This window comes from Ranitomeya imitator, chromosome 1 (assembly GCF_032444005.1).
Source record: "Ranitomeya imitator isolate aRanImi1 chromosome 1, aRanImi1.pri, whole genome shotgun sequence".
Classification (NCBI taxonomy): domain Eukaryota; kingdom Metazoa; phylum Chordata; class Amphibia; order Anura; family Dendrobatidae; genus Ranitomeya; species Ranitomeya imitator.
Genome location: NC_091282.1, coordinates 596,606,421 through 596,627,470, shown reverse-complemented (window position 1 = coordinate 596,627,470; position 21,050 = coordinate 596,606,421). Strand labels below are relative to the sequence as shown.

Sequence of the window (21,050 nt, the reverse complement as noted above, 5' to 3'; positions counted from 1 at the left end):
GTCACTGTTGGCAATAAAGTCACCATTGGTCTCAGGGACACTGGGGCAGCGGTGACCCTGGTGCGTCCAGCCATGATAACCCCTGCCGATATCATACCAGGAAAGACTATGTCTATAACCAGGATTGGAGGGGTCAAGCCTGCCGTGCCTACGTGTACCTGGACTGGGGAGCAGGGAAAGGATTGAGGGAAGTGGGAGTATCAGAGGCTTTTCCCACCAATGTGTTGCTAGGCACAGACCTGGGGAGGATGGTGTCCCATTATGTTCTTCCCTAGCAAGTAAATGCTACAGAGAAGGTAGAAGAAAGTGACCCACCTGAGATTTCGTGCGAGGAGGGAAAATGTCCCAATGCACAGGACTGTAAATATGTGGCAGCTGTGACTCGGAGTCAGGCTGCGGCTCAGACTCAGGCCCAGAGATTAGAGGATGAGTCTCAGACAGAACTGCAAGGACAGGAGGCTCATGCTGTGGTCCCAGAGCCTCCATACATGGCAGGCCCACCAAGGTCTCTGATAGACACTCATGACTCAGCTTCAGACCAGGGCCTGGCAGTCACACAAGGCCAGGGCCTGCAAGCTGACAGTCAGAGCTTCCAGGAGGCCCTGCGGACAGTTGTCAGTCTGGAGGGGCTCAGATGTCTTGCAGACCAACCCCCTGCTGCTTCTGGCAAAGAGAGAGTACACTGGGACCAGGGCAGACTGTATACAGAGACTATCCCCATGGATACTACAGAATCTTGGGGCTAAGAAAGGCGGCTGATCGTCCTTTATCCATTTAGGGAACAATTATTGAGAATTGCCCATGAAATTCCTTTGGCTGGACACCTTGGAATACAAAAGACTAAAGCTTGTCTGACAACTTCTATTGGCCCAAGATGGGGACAGATATTGCCAATTACTGTCGATCATGTGTAGTTTGTCAGAGAATTGGAAAGCCCGGGAATATACAGAAAGCTCAATTGATACCACTGCCTGTGATCGATGAGCCTTTCCAGCGAGTGGCTGTGGATATCATAGGGCCACTTGCAATCCCTAGCAGCTCTGGCAAAAAGTACATCCTCACAGTGGTGGACTATGCTACACGATACCCGGAAGCTGTGGCACTGTCCTCCATCCGAGCAGACCAAGTGGCGGATGCTTTACTGACACTGTTCTCTCGGGTGGGTTTCCCCAGGGAAATGTTGACCGATCAGGGAACCCAGATCATGTCCGAGCTGATGGAAAGCCTCTGTGAAAGAATACAAGCATAGAATTTTGTGGCTAGCGCCTATCTTCCCCAAACCAACGGACTCTGTGAGCGTTTTAACGGACCATTAAAGCAAATGCTCAAAATGCTGGTGGAGACTGAAAGGAGAGACTGGGAGCGGTACCTTCCCCCATCTGTTAGCCTACAGAGGTACCCCAGGCGTCTACTGGATTCTCCCTCTTTGAACTGGTTTATGGGAGGAGGGTCAGGGGGCCACTTGATTTGATTAAGGACTGTTGAGAGGACGACTCCAGAACTACTGGAGTCTCAGTGGTCGAATATGTACTGCGGCTCAGAGAGAGAATGCAAAAACTGAGCAACCTGGCCCATGAGAACGTGACGCAGGCCCAAATCAACCAGAGGGTTTGGTACGACCGTAATGCGAGACTGAGGGCCTATGAGGAGGGACAGAAGGTTTGGGTGTTGGTCCCTATGTTGCAGAATAAATTGCAGGCCGCATGGGAGGGACCATACACTGTAAACAAGCGGCTAAATGATCTTAATTATGTGGTGACAATAGATGAGCATGCAAAGCATCAAAAAGTATTTCATGTGAATATGCTGAAGGCCCATCATGACAGGGAGACCTGTGTCTCACCAGTCTGTAGCCTGCCTGAAGAGGGGGAGGCTAATCTGTTACTAGATGTGGGGGCTGGGACTCAGTACATGGAGTCCCTGGAGTCAGCAGAGTTTAACCCTGAGCTATCCCACAGTCAGAGGTCTGAGCAGATGGGGGCGCGCAGCGAGTTCACCGAAGTCGTCACAGGGAAGCCTGGCAGGACGCACTTAGTTCACCATGTGGACACTGGTAATAACCCCCCCCTCCCCTCCCCAGTACGGCAGTCTGCATACCGTGTGTCAGCAGAGGTGAAGACACACAGGAGGGAACTGGTAGAGGAGATGCTGAACCTCAAGGTGATACAAAAATCACAGAGTGCCTGGGCCTCGCCTGTGGTTTTTGTCCCAAAAAAGGACCATACTACTCGGTTCTGTGTAGACTACAGGAAATTAAATGTACTGACTACATGTGAGGTCTACCCCATGCCAAGGATAGATGAGCTGTTAGAGCAGCTAGCTAAATCATCGTACCTCACCATCATGGACCCAAGTAGGGGATACTGGCAGATACCCCTGACCAGAGAAGCTCAGGAGAAGTCTGCCTTTATAATGCCATTCGGGCTGTTTGAGTTTCTGGTGATGCCCTTTGGTATGAAGAATGCCCCTGCAACCTTCCAGAGGTTGGTCAATCACTTATTGGAAGGATGTGTTGGTTTTGCTGTCGCTTCTCTCAACGACATAGCAATTTTTAGTGATTCTTGGGAGGAACACCTCGTACTTCTTTCTCAGGTGTTGCAAAGGCTTAAAACTGCAGGTCTTACTGTTAAGCCAGGACATTTCAGGTAGCCATGTGAGAAGTACAACACCTAGAACCTAGGTGGGGGGGGGGGGGTGGGGAGGACTGCTAAAACCTGAGCCAGGGAAGGTAGAAGCCATTACAGCCTGGGCCACCCCACGAACCAAGAAGCAGGTACTGTCCTTCCTGGGTGCGGTGGCTACTATAGGAGGTTTGTACCAAACTACAGTGCTCTGGCCAAACCGTTAACTGCTCTGAGCAGGAAGAAACTTCCCAAAATTGTCTCCTGGAGTCCTCAGTGTGAGGAATCATTTTCTGCCCTAAAGTCGGCATTGGTTAGTTCACCCATCCTGCAGGCCCCAGATTTCACTCGCCGGTTTATAGTGCAGACAGATGCCAGCACTTATGGGCTAGGTGCGGTTGTCAGCCAGGTGAACCAAGGAGAGGAGCACCCAATTCTTTATCTAAGCAGGAAACTCCTGCCCAGAGTAGTGGCTTATGCCACCATTGAAAAGGAATGTCTGGCAATTGTGTGGGCTCTGCAGAAGCTGCAACCATAACTCTATGGGCACAGCTTCACCGTGATCACAGATCATAACCCATTGAGTTGGCTCAGAGTAGTTGGGGACAACGGGAAAGTGATTAGATGGAGTCTGATATTACAGCAATACGATTTCACAATTCAGCATGAGAAGGGAGTCGATCATGGCAATGCTGATGGCCTATCTCGCCAAGGTGGGGCAGAATCCGATACATGCTCAGGAGCTGACCTGTAAATCAACCCCCATGCATGTTCATAAGGAGAGGGGTGTGGTGAAATATGTATATATATCTATATGAGTGTAGTGACATATGTCTAGGGTTATATGTGTGACAATGTAACATCTGTCCTGAAGGCAGTTCTCACCCAGGTATAAAGGTACCTTCACACTGAGCAACTTTAGAACGATAATGATAGCGATCCGTGACGTTGCAGCATTCTGGATAGCGATATCGTTGTGTTTGACACGCAGCAGCGATCAGGATCCTGCTGTTACATCGCTGGTCGGAGATAGAAGGCCAGAACTTTATTTCGTCGCTGGATCACCCGCTGACATTCAGCGATGTGTCCACTTGTAACCAGGGTAAACATCGGGTTACTAAGTGCAGGGCCGCGCTTAGTAACCTGATATTTACCCTGGTTACCATTGTTAATGGAAAAAAAAAAAAAAAAACACTACATACTTACATTCCGGTGTCTGTCGCGTCCCCCGGCATCAGCTTCCCTGCACTGTGTCAGCGCCGGCCGTAAAGCAGAGCACAGCGGTGACGTCACCGCTCTGCTTTACGGCCGGCGCTGACACAGTGCCGGGAAGCTGACGCCGGGGGACGCGACAGACACCGGAATGGAAGTATGTAGTGTTTTTTTTTTTTTCACATTTACAATGGTAACCAGGGTAAACATCGGGTTACTAAGCGCGGCCATGCGCTTAGTAACCCGATGTTTACCCTGGTTACCCGGGGACTTCGGCATCGTTGGTCGCTGGAGAGCTGTCTGTGTGACAGCTCTCCAGCGACCACACAACGACTAAACAGCGACGCTGCAGCGATCGGCATTGTTGTCTATATCGCTGCAGCGTTGCTTAATGTGACGGTACCTTTAATGTATATCTTCCTGAGACAAGCAGACTTCTGTCCCCAAATCTCACCAGGATGTCGTGCTGAGATAAAAGAAGAAAGAACATTTGACACCTCATAGCACTTCCAAGGGAGATGTAAATTACAGCCTGATAGTATCTCTGTGACGGCTGTTACACAAAGAATCTCAAGAGAGAAATGCTAATTACTTACAGGTAATGATTATCCAGAGCCATGACAGAACCACACATTGAGATGGTATCCGCCCCCAGGAACAGGAAACCTGTAGCAGAGATAAAAGAAGGGGGCGGCACTTCTCTCCTCAGTTTTGTGTCAGAGTATGCAAGGTAACCGCTAAATTAATACATCAGTATGTTTGTATGTATGTAATGTTGTTGTTTTTTTTTTTTTATATATTTTTTTTGTGTGCATCACACAACCATCACCAAGATAGGGTGGGAACTAATGCGGTGCTGTCATGGCTCTGGAAAATCAAATTACCAGTAAGAAATTATCATTTTTTCCCTTCCCCATGACAGCACCGCACATTGAGAGGAAGAAATAGCATGGAATCCTAGGGTGGGACAACAGCAGATAACACTTTCCTACCAAAGCCTAGATTTGAGGGTCCTAGGTCTAGCCTGTAGTGGCGGAAGAAAGTGGATGGTGAAGAAGATACTGCTGCTCTGCAAATCTGTTCCACAGATGCATTAGCCCTTTCAGCCCAAGATGTGGCTATGGCCCTTGTAGAGTGAGCCCTTATTCCCAGTGGGGGAGTCTGACCTGAGGAAGAGTAAGATGGTGAAATAGCCATACGAAGCCACCGTGCAATAGATGATTTTGAGGCTTTCTTACCCGTTTGCCCCCTGGAAGGAGACGAAAAGGGATGACTACTGTCGCCATGGTTTTGACATTTCTATAAATTGGAGTATGCAACATCAAGGCAATGGAAGGCTTGTTCTCCTTGGGATTTTAGATTTGCACAAAATGAAGGCAGTATTTCCTGGTCCCTGCGAAATTTAGAAATGACCTTTGAGAAGAAGGTCGGGTCAGTTCTTATGATTACTCTGTCCTCCATAAAGGTAGTATATGGAGGATTTACCGAAACGGCTTGCAGCTCACAGATACGCCGAGCCGACATCAGGGCAACCAGGAGCACTGTTTTTAAAGTTAAGGCCTTCTCTGAAATAGAAGAGGCTCGAAAGGAGGAGAGGTTAAGGCATTTAGGACTAAATATAGATCCCAGGGAGCCACCTTTGGTAACAATTTTGAGGGTCTCGCTGCAAGTGAGGCACGGATAAACCGGTAGACCCAGGGGTGAACTGCAAGTTTTTGGTCAAATAGAGCACCCAAGGAAGAGACTTGTACCTTTAGGGTGTTAGTAGATAACCCTTTTTCTAGCCCTTTTTGTAGGAATTCTAGTATCTCTTTCAGCTGGACTTTTTGGCTTGTATTGGACAACTGTCGTCCCGAGAATTCCAGGAACTTTTCCAATATCTTTTGGTACTTGTCTGATGTTACTTTCTTCCTGCTGGTGAGCAGAGTGTCTACTAAAGAGTTTGGGAAACCCTTTGCTAGTAATAGTTCCCTCAAGTTACAAGCGGTGAGATGGAGTCTGTACTTGAGGATGTAGGACCGGGCCCTGGTGTAGAAGGTTTGGGATGTCTGGGAGGATCCATGTGTCCGAGATAGACATGCGTCTGAGCCATGTGAACCATGCCCTTTTCGGCCAAAATGGTGCCACAAGGATTATCCGTGCCCTGTCCTCTCGAATCTTCTTTAGAACTATCGGAATCAGTGGAATTGGAGGGAATGCATGTAACAACCCTGTCGGCATCACTGCATGGCCTTCCATTCCCCACCTGCCTGCTACATCTACTCACTCACCCAGTGCCATGCTGTGAGATCTGTCTGCTGCTGGTTCCATGCCATGTGCTTCATGGCGGCCTGCTCTGTGTACACTTCCTGGCCATGTGCATAGGGGGGCGGCGCCAGCCACTCAGGATTCTTATTGAGACTGTGTGCACCTCCCTAAGGTGCTTCTGGCCAATTGCCAAGAGGCCTCCTGTATATAGGGCAGCTCCACCCTGTGGTCTGGGCCTGTGCAATGTGTTTGCTCAGTTAGTGTTTTGCTTCTGAGTTTGCCAGGTCTAGCTCTATGTTACTCCCTCTCTGGAGGCTTTTCTCTGTGCTTTTGCCTTGATCTTTGTCTTCCCTCCAGGAGGCAGAATATCCTGGTCCCTGTGTCTTGTTCCATTGCCTTGTCTGTACTTAGTCTTATCTCGGTCTCCTTGTCTGTGGCTTCCTTCCCTGCTGTGTCTTTCCTTGTGTTCTCAGTCTGCTTACACTCCGCACTCTTGCGGCTCTGCCTGCTCTGCATCTTGGTGGCTTTACCGCTGCTCCGCACTTCTGCGGTTCTGCTCTGTCTTACTCTGCTCCGCTCCCGTTGCTGCAGAAACCTCTTGCTGCAGTTCCTCTCTGCAATCCTTGCGGTTCCACTTGGCTTAGCTTCTGCAGTATCTCTTGCTGCAGCTTCTCTCCACATTCTTTGTGGCTCTGCTCCGCTTTTGTCGCTACGCTACCGCTTGCTGCTTTTCCATTCCTATCTGCAGTCTTTCACTCCTCTCCTGTGTGAACAGGTCCCTACCTGTTTCTCCAAACTATATATCCCTACCTGTTCCTTCATCTCACTCACAATTGGACTGCACTCGGGTGTCATCTGAGTGCAGCCTGATTCTAATATCTCATCAGCTAGTCCTGTGTTTCCTGTCGTCCAAGCCAGTCCTGTCTCCTGCCGTCCTAAGTCAGTCCTGTGTCTCCTGCCGTCCTAGCAAGCCCTGTGTTCTCTGCCGTGTCTCTGCCAGCCCTGTGTTCCAAACTACATATCTGTACCTGCATGTCCAGTGTGAACAGGCCCTTACCTGTTCCTTCATATACCACATCAACCAATCCTGTGTTCTCTGCCGTGCCTCCCAATCCTGTGTTCCTGCCAGTCCTGCCGTTCCTGCCCTGCCTTCCAGTCCTGTGTTCCTGCTGTCCTAGCCAGTCCTGTTTCCTGCCGTGTCTCTGCCAGCCCTGTGTTCTCTGCTGTGTCTCTGCCAGCCCTGTCTCAGCCGTGCCAGCCTACTAGTCTGTGTTCCAGCCGTGCTCTTCTGCCAGTCCTGCCTAATGCCCGCACCAATCCTGGTGTTCCTGTCTCCCAAGTGGGATCAGCAGCCACAGCCAGACACCACCCTGGAGTAGCACCTGGCAGCTGCCTGCTGCACAAGCCTGTCCTCACCATCAGAGGCTCCAGTGAAAACCCAGGCAGCTGTTATAGTCACGCCCCTTCCAGGGTAGTCTGGTTTGTGGCACAGTGGGGCCACAAAACCCCCGAGCTCACGCCCACCAGTCAGGGCGTGAGCGTAACAATGCATACCCTAGGTGAAAGTTCCACCGATGCAGCAGTGCATCTACTCCCTCCGGGTGTTCTTTTGGATTGAGGGAGTAGAACCTGTTTACCTGTCGGTTTTTTCTTGTGGCAAATAAATCTATTTCCGGTATGCCCCAGATTTTCCCAAACACGTCTTGGTTCATGGACCACTTCCCCTGGGGTAATACATGACGGCTTAAAAGTCCGCCACCAGATTCTCTGTTCCCTTTAAGTGTGTTCCTGATAAGGACAAAAGGTTGCTTTCTGCCCACTCAAACAGTTGTTTGGCTTCTGACATCAGGGATGTTGATCTTGTTCCCCCTTGATGTTTTATATAAGCTGGCACTGTTGTCGGATAGTATTGTGATGTGTTTCCCTTTGACTCTCGCCTGCATGAAGAAGTGCTCGCCTTACCGCTGGCAATTCTTTTAGGTTGATGGATGCTGTTCTCATTGAGGGTTCCCACGGACCCTGTAGAAATAGGTCTGGCAGATGTGCTCCCCAAACTAATGGCCCTGCATTTGTAGTTAGTACTACCGGGTTTTGGATTGACCATGATACCGCATTTTTAAAATTTTACAGGCTCAGCCACCACTTTAAGGATTCTTGCGCCTGTGGTGATAGAAAAAAACTTCCGATTCAGGTTGCATGGAACCACTGACTGTTTGGACAATATCTGGTGTTGTAGTTGTCTTGTATGGACTTGTCCCCACTTTACTGCCGGAATTGTTGCTGTTAGGACTCCTAGCAGTGACATCGCGGACCTGGGAAGAAATGGGTTGAGTCCTCTGTACCTCGTGTCTTTTTTGAAGGACGGAGTGGACTTTATTATCTGGGAGAAAGCATTTTTGATCGATCGAATTCAATTGGATTCCCAGAAATTCCTGTATCTAGGTTGGATCTAATCTTGACTTTTTGAAGTTTATTATCCAGCCCAGATTTGTTAGTATTTCTAGCACCCTTGTGACAGCCTTCCCTCATTTTTGTTTGTCGTCTGCTACAACAAGAAAGTCGTCTAAATAGGGGACCAGGAGTATATCTTCCTTCCTTATTTAGGATGCCATTTCCGATATTTTTGTAAATATACGGGGAGCTATTGAGACCCTGAAGGGAAGGCACTGATATTGTAGGCGAGTGGGAACTTGAGCAATTTCCACTACCAATCTTAGGTATTGTTGGTGCTCTTCGCAGATTGGCAGATGGTAATAGGTGCCGGTTAGGTCTATTACCACCATGTAACACCCTAGACTGAGAAATTTCACTTCCGACCTTAATGTCTCCATCTTGAATTTTTCCACCCGGATATATCGGTTTAACAATTTTAGATTGAATATCGTTCTCATTGAACCATCTGGTTTTGGTGTAAGGAAAAGGGTACTGTAGAATCCTTCTCCCACCTGCTGATGAGGTACCTTTTTTAACACTTTTCTGTAGGAGTATCCGAACTTCCTTCTCTAACGTGGTCTGATTTTTCTTGGCCACCTGGGTGAATATTATTCTCCGTGGTGGGGTTTTGGTAAAACTCAGTCGCAGGCCCTTGGATAATATATTTGTTATCCATCGAGAGGCAGGTAATGCTTCCCACTGATGGAGGAAATTTCGGAGCCTTCCTCCTACTGGATTCCTGGCGTCATTGCTGTTTTGGGTGTGATCTAGGGGGAGGCTTATTGAAGAGGAATCCCTTATCTTTCCTCCAGGGTCTTCCTCACATGGACCTATCCTCAGAGTGTCCCTGACCCCCTTTATTTCCTGATCCTCGAAAGGACGAACGAGATCCACCCCAACGGCGTTTAAAGAAGGGAGGGAGTGGAAACCGTTTCTTTTTATCTGACGCTTTCTCCAATAGCTCATCTAATGTTTTTCCAAAGAGGTATTGACCCTTCGCAAGGGACAGCACAAAGTCTGCGTTCCAGTTTTTTTTAGCCATAATGCCCTCCTTCCTGAGTTTGATCGGGCACACACACGGGCAGCACACCGAAAGGAGTCCACCGACGCATCCACTAGAAAACCTGCCGCTTTCGGTATTGAGGGTATTGCCGCTAACAGTCTTTCTCTTGGGCATTTTTTAATTTGCTCACTTAATTCCTCCACGAGCAGAGCACGAGCTGTGCAAGTGGCGGCATTCCCTGGTTTAAATGACCACGCCGACTCCTCCCAAGCAGATTTTAAGAAGGCATCGTCCTTTTTGTCAAGGGGGTATTTTAGGGCACCCATATCCTCAAATACTAAGGCTATCCCTTTAGATGTGCTGGCGATGGCTGCATCTAACCTTGGGGCTTACTCCCATTTATCACAAACTTCTTCGTCAACCGAATATTTGCGTTTTAGTGTCTGTGGTACGGACATCTTTTTGGTGGGTTTTTTCCACTCTCTTAATAAGATTTAGGATGTTTTCAGGGAAAGGAAAAAAACTTTAGCAATTTAGAGGGAAAAAAACGTAAACATAGCATCTTGTTCCGTGCGTTTTTCCCTGAGCGTTTCAACCCCAATAGTGGACCTAACCAATTTTAGCAATTCCCCAATATTCGCATAAGAAATCAGGGTGGCCACACTCCTCATCCGATGAGTCTAGATCGGATATTTCGGAGGGGGTTAATTCTCCCAGCTCTTCCTTTGAGTCTCTATCAGAGCTTTGGGATTTTTTTAGTGGTATGGGGAGGGGTGGGTTTTTCAGAGCTGATTGTTCCTTTAACGGCTCTTTTACGGACATCTTCACCTCATCCCTAATGATGGTTTTAATGCTTTGGAGTAGAGATGGCGACTCTTCGGCTACTGTTTTTTCAATACATGGCCGACATTTGTTTTTCGCATGTTTTAGGGAGGGTTTCCCTGCATAACGCACACAACTTATTCTTATGCTTTTTGGTGGCCTTTCTACCCTATAATATAAACATGAGATAGGACTGTCAGTAATAGTGTGCTTCGCCTTACAAAGGCACTCACCCACCGAACCCATGAATACGACGACAGGCTGTGGGTCCTCTTATGGAGCACGTCCATCTGCAATGGGGTCCGCCATGCTCGAGTCTGCCCGCTGGTTACTGTGCGCTGCCTTGTTTTTTGTTTTTTTTTTATATGAGTGGAGCGGTGTACGCGCTCCTGGAACAACTTCTGCCTGGAAGCGTCCAGCACACCCTCTCACTCCGGCTTGTGACGTCACTTCCGGCGCGACCGGAAGTCGTCACCCATTCAGTCGGCGCCAGCATCGTGATGGGCACGCCTGCATCCCGGCCCAGCCTCCCGACCGGAGCGGCCGCTGGGGAGTCCAGGAAGGGGACAAGCGCGGCCAGACCGCTCCCCATGGCCGGGATCACAGACGTGCACCACCGCGCCCAGCCCCTCCCCCGGGGGATCCCTCTGAAGGTATTTCTGTACAGGAAAGGAACAGGAAACCAAAAACTGAGGAGAGAAGTGCCACCCCCATCTTTTATCTCTGTTACAGGTTTGCTGTTCCTGGGGGCGGATACCATCTCAATGTGCGGTGCTGTCATGGGGAAGGGAAAAATAAGATATTCATTGGGGGGCGTGGCCGTGGTCCAATCAAAAACCAAGCGATTATGATATTAACCTGAGGGGCTGGTCTAGAAACCTGACCTCCAGACCAAAGCTATAAATTAGACCTGTATACAGAGACACGTGTTCACATGTGAGGGCAGTCGACGCTGATGTGTTCCACCAACTCCATTCACCCCCTCAGGGAGCAGAAAGCAAACCACCAGTTAGATGATTTCTGTAAGTTTCTCCTGTTTATTTTTATACTGTTTTGCATAAGTTGTATGTCTTTATTATCATATTTTTATAACTTTCTTACTGTAAGCACTGAACGTTTCTTGTATTAAAGTATAAAACTTTAACAAGTTGAACCTTGAATGTTCTAAAAGAATCTAGAGCCTAAGGTGTGTGAGCCTTATGAGTGGTAGACATTAGTATTAATATTTCTGGGACTCATCGCCCGTGTATTTGGTGAGTGGTGGCAGCATGTATAAGCGGGTGTGTGGCCTAGGTCGGGGTGTGATGTATGCTCCCATTACAGCATAGGACCGAGTTTGAATGCTGGACTGAGTGTGGAGATTAACCCTTGCAGGCACAACCCAAGCCAAGTGCGGAGATCGGACACGCAACGAATTAGTTACACTAAAGAGTAGGGATCCGTGGCAAAGGCCTGCTGCACAAAGTCTCCTCTTAGGCCTCTTTCATACTTACATCTTTGAGCTCCCATTGAAATCCGCCGATTTAAAAAAACAAAAAAAAAAACAGGATGCTGGATCCTGTTTTTTCTCAGACTTGCATTAGTGACGGATGGCCATCTGTTTAATCCGTCATGCACTGGATAAGTCGGAAAATTGCTGTCCGACGGACGGCGACAACGCACAGAGGAACTTTTTTCTGTTCGTCGGAAAATCGCTCAGCGACGGATACTGTGTTGTCCGTCGTTGGCTATAATGGAAGCCTATGGACGCAGGATCCGTCGCTGACTGTCAAAAGCAGGAATCCAGTGATGGGTTCTGTCTTTTGAAACGGAGAATGCGTGGAAGAAGTTCAAGTTAGTGAAATTCTCTCTCGCTCTCTCTCTTTTTACTATTGATGCTGCCTATGCAGCAAAAATAGTAAAACAATAATGTTTTTTTTTTTTTTTTTTTTAAATAGCAATTTTCTCACCTGCCGGCGTCCCGCGCAGCATTACCAATGCTGGCGATGGATCCGGCAGCTGGCGTTCCCAGTAATACATTGCGAAATGACCCGATGACATTGCGGTCTCGCGAGACCGCTACATCAGAGGTCACTGCACGCAAGGCATTACTAGGAACGGGAGCATTGGAACGCTGCGCAGGACGCCAGAAGGTAAGAACATTTTATTATTTTTATCCTGGGTTGTGTTGTGCATGCGTTTTCGCAGCGGAAAACCACTGTGAAGACGCATACACAAACATAGCCTCAACTTGCACTTGGGGACACTTTCAAAATTGGCCCAACTTTTCAGACTGACTGACCTTCATTTCTTAAAGTAATGATGGCCACTCATTTTTCTTTACTTAGAATTTGTATTATGGCAAGAAAAAAGCAGCTAACAGTCTATTCAGTAGGACTACAAGCTGTGTATCCACCAGACTTCTGCACAACACAACTGATGGTCCCAACACAATTTATAAGGCAAGAAATCCCACTTATTAAAACTTATTGACAGGGCACACCTGTGAAGTGAAAACCATTGCCGGTGACTACCTCTTGAAGCTCATCAAGAGAATGCCAAGAGTGTGGAAAGCAGTCATCAAAGCAAAAGGTGGCTACTTTGAAGAACCTAGAATATAAGACATATTTCAGTTGTTCCACAGTTTTTTGTTAAGTATATAATTCCACATGTGTTAAATCATAGTTTTGATGTCTTCAGTGTGAATGTACAACTTTCATAGTCATGAAAATATAGATAGAGTCCAAACTTTTGGTCTGTACTAAATATTATACAGTTAGGGCCAGAAATATTTGGACAGTGACACAATTTTCGCGAGTTGGGCTCTGCATGCCACCACATTGGATTTGAAATGAAACCTCTACAACAGAATTCAAGTGCAGATTGTAACGTTTAATTTGAAGGGTTGAACAAAAATATCTGATAGAAAAATGTAGGAATTGTACACATTTCTTTACAAACACTCCACATTTTAGGAGGTCAAAAGTAATTGGACAAATAAACATAACCCAAACAAAATATTTTTATTTTCAATATTTTGTTGCAAATCCTTTGGAGGCAATCACTGCCTTAAGTCTGGAACCCATGGACATCACCAAACGCTGGGTTTCCTCCTTCTTAATGCTTTGCCAGGCCTTTACAGCCGCAGCCTTCAGGTCTTGCTTGTTTGTGGGTCTTTCCGTCTTAAGTCTGGATTTGAGCAAGTGAAATGCATGCTCAATTGGGTTTAGATCTGGAGATTGACTTGGCCATTGCAGAATGTTCCACTTTTTGGCACTCATGAACTCCTGGGTAGCTTTGGATGTATGCTTGGGGTCATTGTCCATCTGTACTATGAAGCGCCGTCCAATCAACTTTGCAGCATTTGGCTGAATCTGGGCTGAAAGTATATCCCGGTACACTTCAGAATTCATCCGGCTACTCTTGTCTGCTCTTATGTCATCAATAAACACAAGTGACCCAGTGCCATTGAAAGCCATGCATGCCCATGCCATCACGTTGCCTCCACCATGTTTTACAGAGGATGTGGTGTGCCTTGGATCATGTGCCGTTCCCTTTCTTCTCCAAACTTTTTTCTTCCCATCATTCTGGTACAGGTTGATCTTTGTCTCATCTGTCCATAGAATACTTTTCCAGAACTGAGCTGGCTTCTTGAGGTGTTTTTCTGCAAATTTAACTCTGGCCTGTCTATTTTTGGTATTGATGAATGGTTTGCATCTAGAAGTGAACCCTTTGTATTTACTGTCATGGAGTCTTCTCTTTACTGTTGACTTAGAGACAGATACACCTACTTCACTGAGAGTGTTCTGGACTTCAGTTGATGTTGTGAACGGGTTCTTCTTCACCAAATTAAGTATGCGGCGATCATCCACCACTGTTGTCATCCATGGACGCCCAGGCCTTTTTGAGTTCCCAAGCTCACCAGTCAATTCCTCTTTTCTCAGAATGTACCCAACTGTTGATTTTGCTACTCCAAGCATGTCTGCTATCTCTCTGATGGATTTTTTCTTTTTTTTTTCAGCCTCAGGATGTTCTGCTTCACCTCAATTGAGAGTTCCTTTGACCACATGTCTGCTCACAGCAACAGCTTCCAAATGCAAAACCACACACCTGGAATCCACCCCTGACCTTTTAACTACTTCATTGATTACAGGTTAACGAGGGAGACGCCTTCAGAGTTAATTGCAGCCCTTAGAGTCCATTGTCCAATTACTTTTGGTCCCTTGAAAAAGAGGACGCTATGCATTACAGAGCTATGATTCCTAAACCCTTTCTCCGATTTGGATGTGGAAACTATCATATTGCAGCTGGGAGTGTGCACTTTCAGCCCATATTATATATATAATTGTATTTCTGAACATGTTTTTGTAAACAGCTAAAATAACAAAACTTGTGTCACTGTCCAAATATTTCTGGCCCTAACTGTATATACACACACACATATATACGAGAGTACATATATATACATACATACACACACACACATACATACAATCGAATATAAGCCGACCCGAGTGTAAGCTGACCCCTATAAATTTTGCCACAAAAAACTGGGAAAACTTAATGGCTTGAGTAGAAGCCTAGGGTGGAAAATGCAGCAGCTACCGGTAAATGTCAAAAGTAAAAATAGATACCAATAAAAGTAAAATTAATTGAGACATCAGTAGGTTAAGTCTTTTTGAATATCCATATTGAATCACGAGCCTCATATAATGCTCCATAAAGTTTATGATGGCCCCATAAGATGCTCCATATTAAAATATGCCCCATATAATCCTGCATAAAAGTTAATAATGGCCACATAAGATGCTCCATTTGCCCAATATAATGCTCCACAAACATTGATTATGGCCCCATAAGATGCTCCATAAAAATATTTGCCCCATATAATCCTGCACAAACGTTGATTATGCCCCATAATATGCTCCATATAGACACTTGCCCCATATGCTGTTGCTGCGATAAACATAAACAAAAAAAAAACAACACATACTCACATCTCAGTTGCTCAGGCCCCTGACACTTGCTATATTCACCTAACTTTGTTCCAGCGCCGCTCCATCTTCAGCATCTTCTGCACTGACGTTCAGGCAGAGGGCGCGCACTAAACACGTCATCGCGTCCTCTGACCTGAGCATCACTGAAGACGGAGTTGCGTCGGAACGAGGAGCACGTGAATGCAGCACTGCGTCCCCTCCTCCTTATACTCACCTGCTCCTGGCGCGGTGCAGTCCCTGCTTCCCCAGGTCATTACAGTAATGAATATGCAGCTCCACCACTATGGGAGGTGGAGCCGCATATTCATTACTGTAATGAGCGGTACCATGTGACCACTCAGTACAGGAAGAAGCTGGGGCACCGGGGAAGCAGGAACCGCGTGAGGAGTAGGTCAGTATAATTAGACAGCCCCCTCCCCTGCCGACCCCTGGGTATGACTCGAGTATAAGCCGAGAGGGCTTACATATACATACATATATATATATATATATATATATATATATATATATATATATATATATATATATATATATATATATATATATATATATAGGTTTTTCCGTCTGTCTGTCTGTCTTGGAAATCCCGCCTCTGATTGGTCGAGGCCTCGACCAATCAGCGACGGGCACAGCATTGACGTAGAAATCCCGCGCCTCTGATTGGTCGAGGCCGCCAGGCCTCGACCAATCAGTGACCGGCACAGCGACGATGACGTCATAAAGGACGTAGACATCCCGCGTCTGATTGGTCGAGGCCTCGACCAATCAGCAACGGGCACAGCGACGATGATGTCATAAAGGACGTAGAGCCTGGCGGCCTCGACCAATCAGCGACGGGCACAGTATCGACGTAGATGTCATAATGGTTGCCATGGCGACGATGTCATAAAGGTTGCCTCAACCAATCAGCGACGGGCACAGTCTGCCGCGAATTCTGGAATCATCATTGTCCATATACTACGGGGACATGCATATTCTAGAATACCCGATGCGTTAGAATCGGGCCACAATTTAATATATATATCAGGGAACAGCCATGGGGGCCAATATGGCCCGCTCTTATGCAAATTTAGTCATGGACGTCATCTATGTGTCCCACCACTAACAACATGTGTTGGCGATATATCGATGACGTCTTCCTCCTATGGACGGGATCTCAAGAAGAATTGGGACAGTTTCATCAGTTTCTCAATACAATAGATCAGACAATTAAGTTTACGTTGGTATCATCTAAAACGGATATACAATTCCCAGATGCGTTGGTTAGGCAAAAAGGTGAGTTGACTACGACACTATTTGTAAAAAATACTGATAAAAATAATTTACTAGTGTATGATAGCCAGCATCCGCGTAATATCATCCGCGTAATATCTTTAAATCAATACCATTGAGTCAATTACTTAGAATAAGGCATATAGTTAAAGAAGAAAAGGAGGTGGACAATGTAGTGGATTCTTTGATAAAAAAGTTTTTGAATAGAGGATATTCCAGGAGGTTATTGGATGTAACTAAGAGAAAAGTGATGAAACAGGAAAGGATTGAATTGATCAACAAGTAATAGGAATAAGAAGCTCCACAATCAGGTTCCTTTGATTACTACTTATGGTGAAGAAAGTAGGGAGGTGGCAAATATCATAAGGAAGCATTGGGGAATGTTGGGAAGATGTCTTCCTGACATAAAAGAATTCAAGGCACCTCCATTATACTCATACAAAAAGTAGGAATATTGGGGATTATTTGATCAGATCAGATATTGGCCCTATGAGGAAAAGTGTACAAATGTCCCTAACAGGGGTGAGAAAAAAAATGGATGTTTTCCCTGTCTGAACTGCATAAATTGTACATGCATGCTTAAAGGTACGACGTTTCAGCACCCTGAAACAGGAAGAGTAAACGAGATTAAGCAATTTTTGGCATGCAGTTCAGATTACGTGATATATCTTCTCACGTGTCCATGTAACTTATGGTATATCGGTGAGACAACCTGTGAGTTTAAGACTAGGATGATTCAGCACCGATATACCATAAGAAAAAAACAGATCTTCCGGTTCCGAAACACTTTACGGATTTTAAACACGCTGAAAAAGAACTCAAATGTAGAATTAAAGATGCAGTACTAATCCAGAGATGAGGGGGCAGTAGAGAGCAAATCCTCAAGAAGAAAGAGTTAAATGTGGATTTATGAATTAAATACCCTTAGGCTGTGTTCACACTTTGCGGTTTTTTCGCGGGTTTTTCCCGATAAAAACGCTATAAAACCGCAAAGAAAAACGCATACAATAAGCATCCCATCATTTAGAATGAATTCCGGATGTTTTGTGCACATGATGCGTTTTTTTCCGCAAAAAAAACGCATACCGCACAAAATCCGGACATGCTCTATCTTTTTGCGGATTTCCCACTCCAAAATGCATTGGGAAGTGTCCGGAAAAAACCGCGGCAAAAACGAGGCAAAACCGCGGCAAAAACGCATGCGGTTTTCTTGCGGATTTCATGCAGAAAATGTCCGGAATTCTCAGGAATTTTCTGCATGAATTCCTGAACGTGTGCACATAGCCTTAAGCCGAAGGGTTTAAATATTGACTTTATAAGTACGGTATATGTTTATAGTCCAATGAGTGATGTTGTGAGGTAGCATTGCTGTTATTTTAAATTTGGGGGTTCTGTTTTTTATACATACCCCTAATTTTATATATGTTTTATATTTTTTTCTAGGCGCATTGCTGTCCATTAATGATGTGCTTGCCATGGAACAACATGCCAACACGGAGGACGGAAATCTATATTAATGAAATGAATGAACAAAATATTATAATATTAACAAAATTGTATTTTTTTCTGAATGGATTATGGCCAATAAATGAATAAATTCTGAATAACCATCTACATTACTAGATTGTTGTTGTTTAATTCTAACCATGTGATAATTACTTGGGACAATGGTGCTACTGCTTTTAGCTATCACATTTGATGCAATCTTGACCTGGAGGGGTTCAGTGCGTCATGTGGATGCTATTCTGACTCCCGGAGATTGCCTGAATAAGGTGTCATCCGGAGTGTTAGGGCGGGATTATGCTCCACGAGTCTGTCCAGCAAGTTGTTTATTCATTTAAGAAGGTTAGCGGTGGATGGTTACACATCTGAACTTTCGGATCAGTGTGTTGTGGTGGGGGCGCTGTATATACTATTTTAGTTACCTGCCACAACAAAGATGGTGGTGTGGTGCGCTTGTGCGCAAGCGCCATCCAGAAAATGCCACGCACAGTAGCTGATTGGCTGTTGATCCATTACACTGTAATGACACGTTCGGACATGCGCACTGAGTCGGCTAGAACGCTCAGTAGCGAACATGGCGTCCTCTATAAGCGGCATGGTTCCTTATGGGTGAGTGGAGACATATGAATAATACAATAGGTTATTGGACAGTACAATGTGCGATAGTGATGTTGAAGCACATGCAAATATATGTATGTATAAATGAATACATGAGCACGCAACTATGTAACACGGATGCACTTTATATAGATGAGAGTCAATGTGGATGATATGTAATGCACTAGTACATTTTGTAATTGGATATATGTACTGCACTTTAAGTATGAATTATGAATGGCAATTAAGGATTGTTAAAATGCCTAGAAATATGCACTTTGGAGTAACACCCACTGCTTGAGAAAGGCTCATTTGGAGCCGAAACGTTGCCCAGACATGTGGGTTCAATAAATCCTGCACAGATTTTTCAGCTAATATGGAGTGCTGCCTGCTTTTTTGAAATTTGTATACTTTGGACAATCCATGGACAGATTGCCTGGGGGCCTTGCACCCGAAGATAAGTAAATGAACTGTGTGCTGTTCCTATTTTTTTATAATATATACATATCTATCTATATATATTTATTATTATGCTCGAGTGTAATATATAATATATATCTAATATATAAAGCTGAATGTGTGTGGGTGTGGGTGTGTGTGTGTGTGTTTGTTTGTTTGTCCGGGATTGGCATCTGCACCGTCGTAACTACAGCGACAAAATTTTGCAGTCACACGTCTGGACCCAGAGAGCATCATAGGCTAGGCTGTGAGGCGAAATTTTAACCCCACACGTTCCAATTCACCAAACAATTTTGCCCCTATCTACATCATGGGGAAAAAGTGAAAGGAAAAGTGTTGGAGGCAAATTGACAGCTGCCAGATGTGAACAAGGGGGACTTAAAGAGTGAGGGCGATGGCGCCAAAGAGTATATACCGTACAGTTGCTAAGGTGGGTCCCTGACATGGGATACTCACCACACACGGGGATATGAACACACACACAAAATGCACCACACACTACCACGTGCTTGAACACATATACCACTCTCAGCACACATTTCACCACACATACACCAACCTCGCCACAGGCAAAACTCACCACACATGCAAAACTCACCTAATGGAAAACTCGCCACACGCAAAACTTGCACACACGGAAAAATTGCCACATGCACAAAAGTTGCAAAAGTTGCCTACTACAAACTGCAAACTACAAGAGCAACAAAATGCGCCTCACGCTACGACGTGCTTGAACACACATCACCCTCAGCACACATTTCACCACACATACACCAACCTCGCCACATAAAAGTCGAAACACAAAAGTCGCCACTCAAAACTAGCCACGCGCAAAACTAGGCTCTCACGCAAAACTAACCACACATGCAAAACTCACCTCATGAAAAACTCGCCACACGCAAAACTTGCACACGCGGAAAAATTGCCACATGCACAAAAGTTGCAACACATGCAAAAGTTGCCTCACACAAAACTTGCACATACTCAAAAGGCACCACACATAAAACTCGCCATGCGCAAAACTTGCTGCACACAACTTACTACACGCATGTCGCCACACAAAACTCATCTCACAAAAGTCACTACATGCAACTCAACACACACAACTTGACACATGAAACTCGCCCTAAAACACACACAAGTCTGGTATTATCCTTCAAAAATAAAAATCTGATTAATAAGCAGACAAACTACAAGAGCAATAAATATACCATATAGGAAATACGGTAGCTGTCAGTCACATGACCTGTCTATTATGTGTGAGCTAATATATACTGCCAGGGGGAGAGGGCTTCCTGTTGGTTGGAGATTTATCAGGCTGCCAATTTAGCTTACAAATACTGAGGTAAAAATACTGACCAAATAACGTGTGAACGCGATCTAATACAGGGGAGATGACATACAGGTGTATACTATATATAAGGTAGATGACAGTATATACATGTGTGAGGTGAAAATGAGGGGTGTGAGGTGAAAATGAGGGGTGTGAGGTGAAAATCTGTGTGTGTATATATATATATATATATATATATATATATATATATATATATATATATATATATATATATATATATATATATATATATATTTTTTTTTTTATTTATTTTTTTTTTTTTAACTAAAAATTACTTCAGTTCCACTTTTCGTTTTATTTTTCCCAAGGGTAACAGGAGAAATTGGACCCCAAAAGTTATTGTTCAATTTGTCTCGAGTACGCCGATACCCCATATGGGGGGGCCCCACTGGGTGCACAGCAGAGCTTGGAAAAGGAGCGCCATTTGACTTTTGCAGCGAAAAATTGGCTGGAATTGAGATCGGACGCCATGAATTTCTCTGGGGGAAGGGGGGGGGGAGGGGGGTCAGTACGATGACCGTGATACCTCATTTATATCATTTATATTAGGT

The 21,050-nt window shown here is 45.5% G+C and overlaps 1 protein-coding gene and 1 long non-coding RNA gene across 9 annotated transcripts in view; one reads left to right on the top strand and one right to left on the bottom strand.

Moving 5' to 3' along the window:
• Positions 1–21,050, bottom strand: part of LOC138680800 (mothers against decapentaplegic homolog 4-like) — a 95,785-nt gene that overhangs the window by 56,249 nt on the left and 18,486 nt on the right. The gene's annotated exons all lie outside the window — the stretch shown is intronic.
• Positions 1,994–18,205, top strand: LOC138680856 (uncharacterized). Its single transcript, XR_011321814.1, has 2 exons — positions 1,994–2,053; positions 18,030–18,205. It is a non-coding gene; the product is annotated as an uncharacterized lncRNA (long non-coding RNA).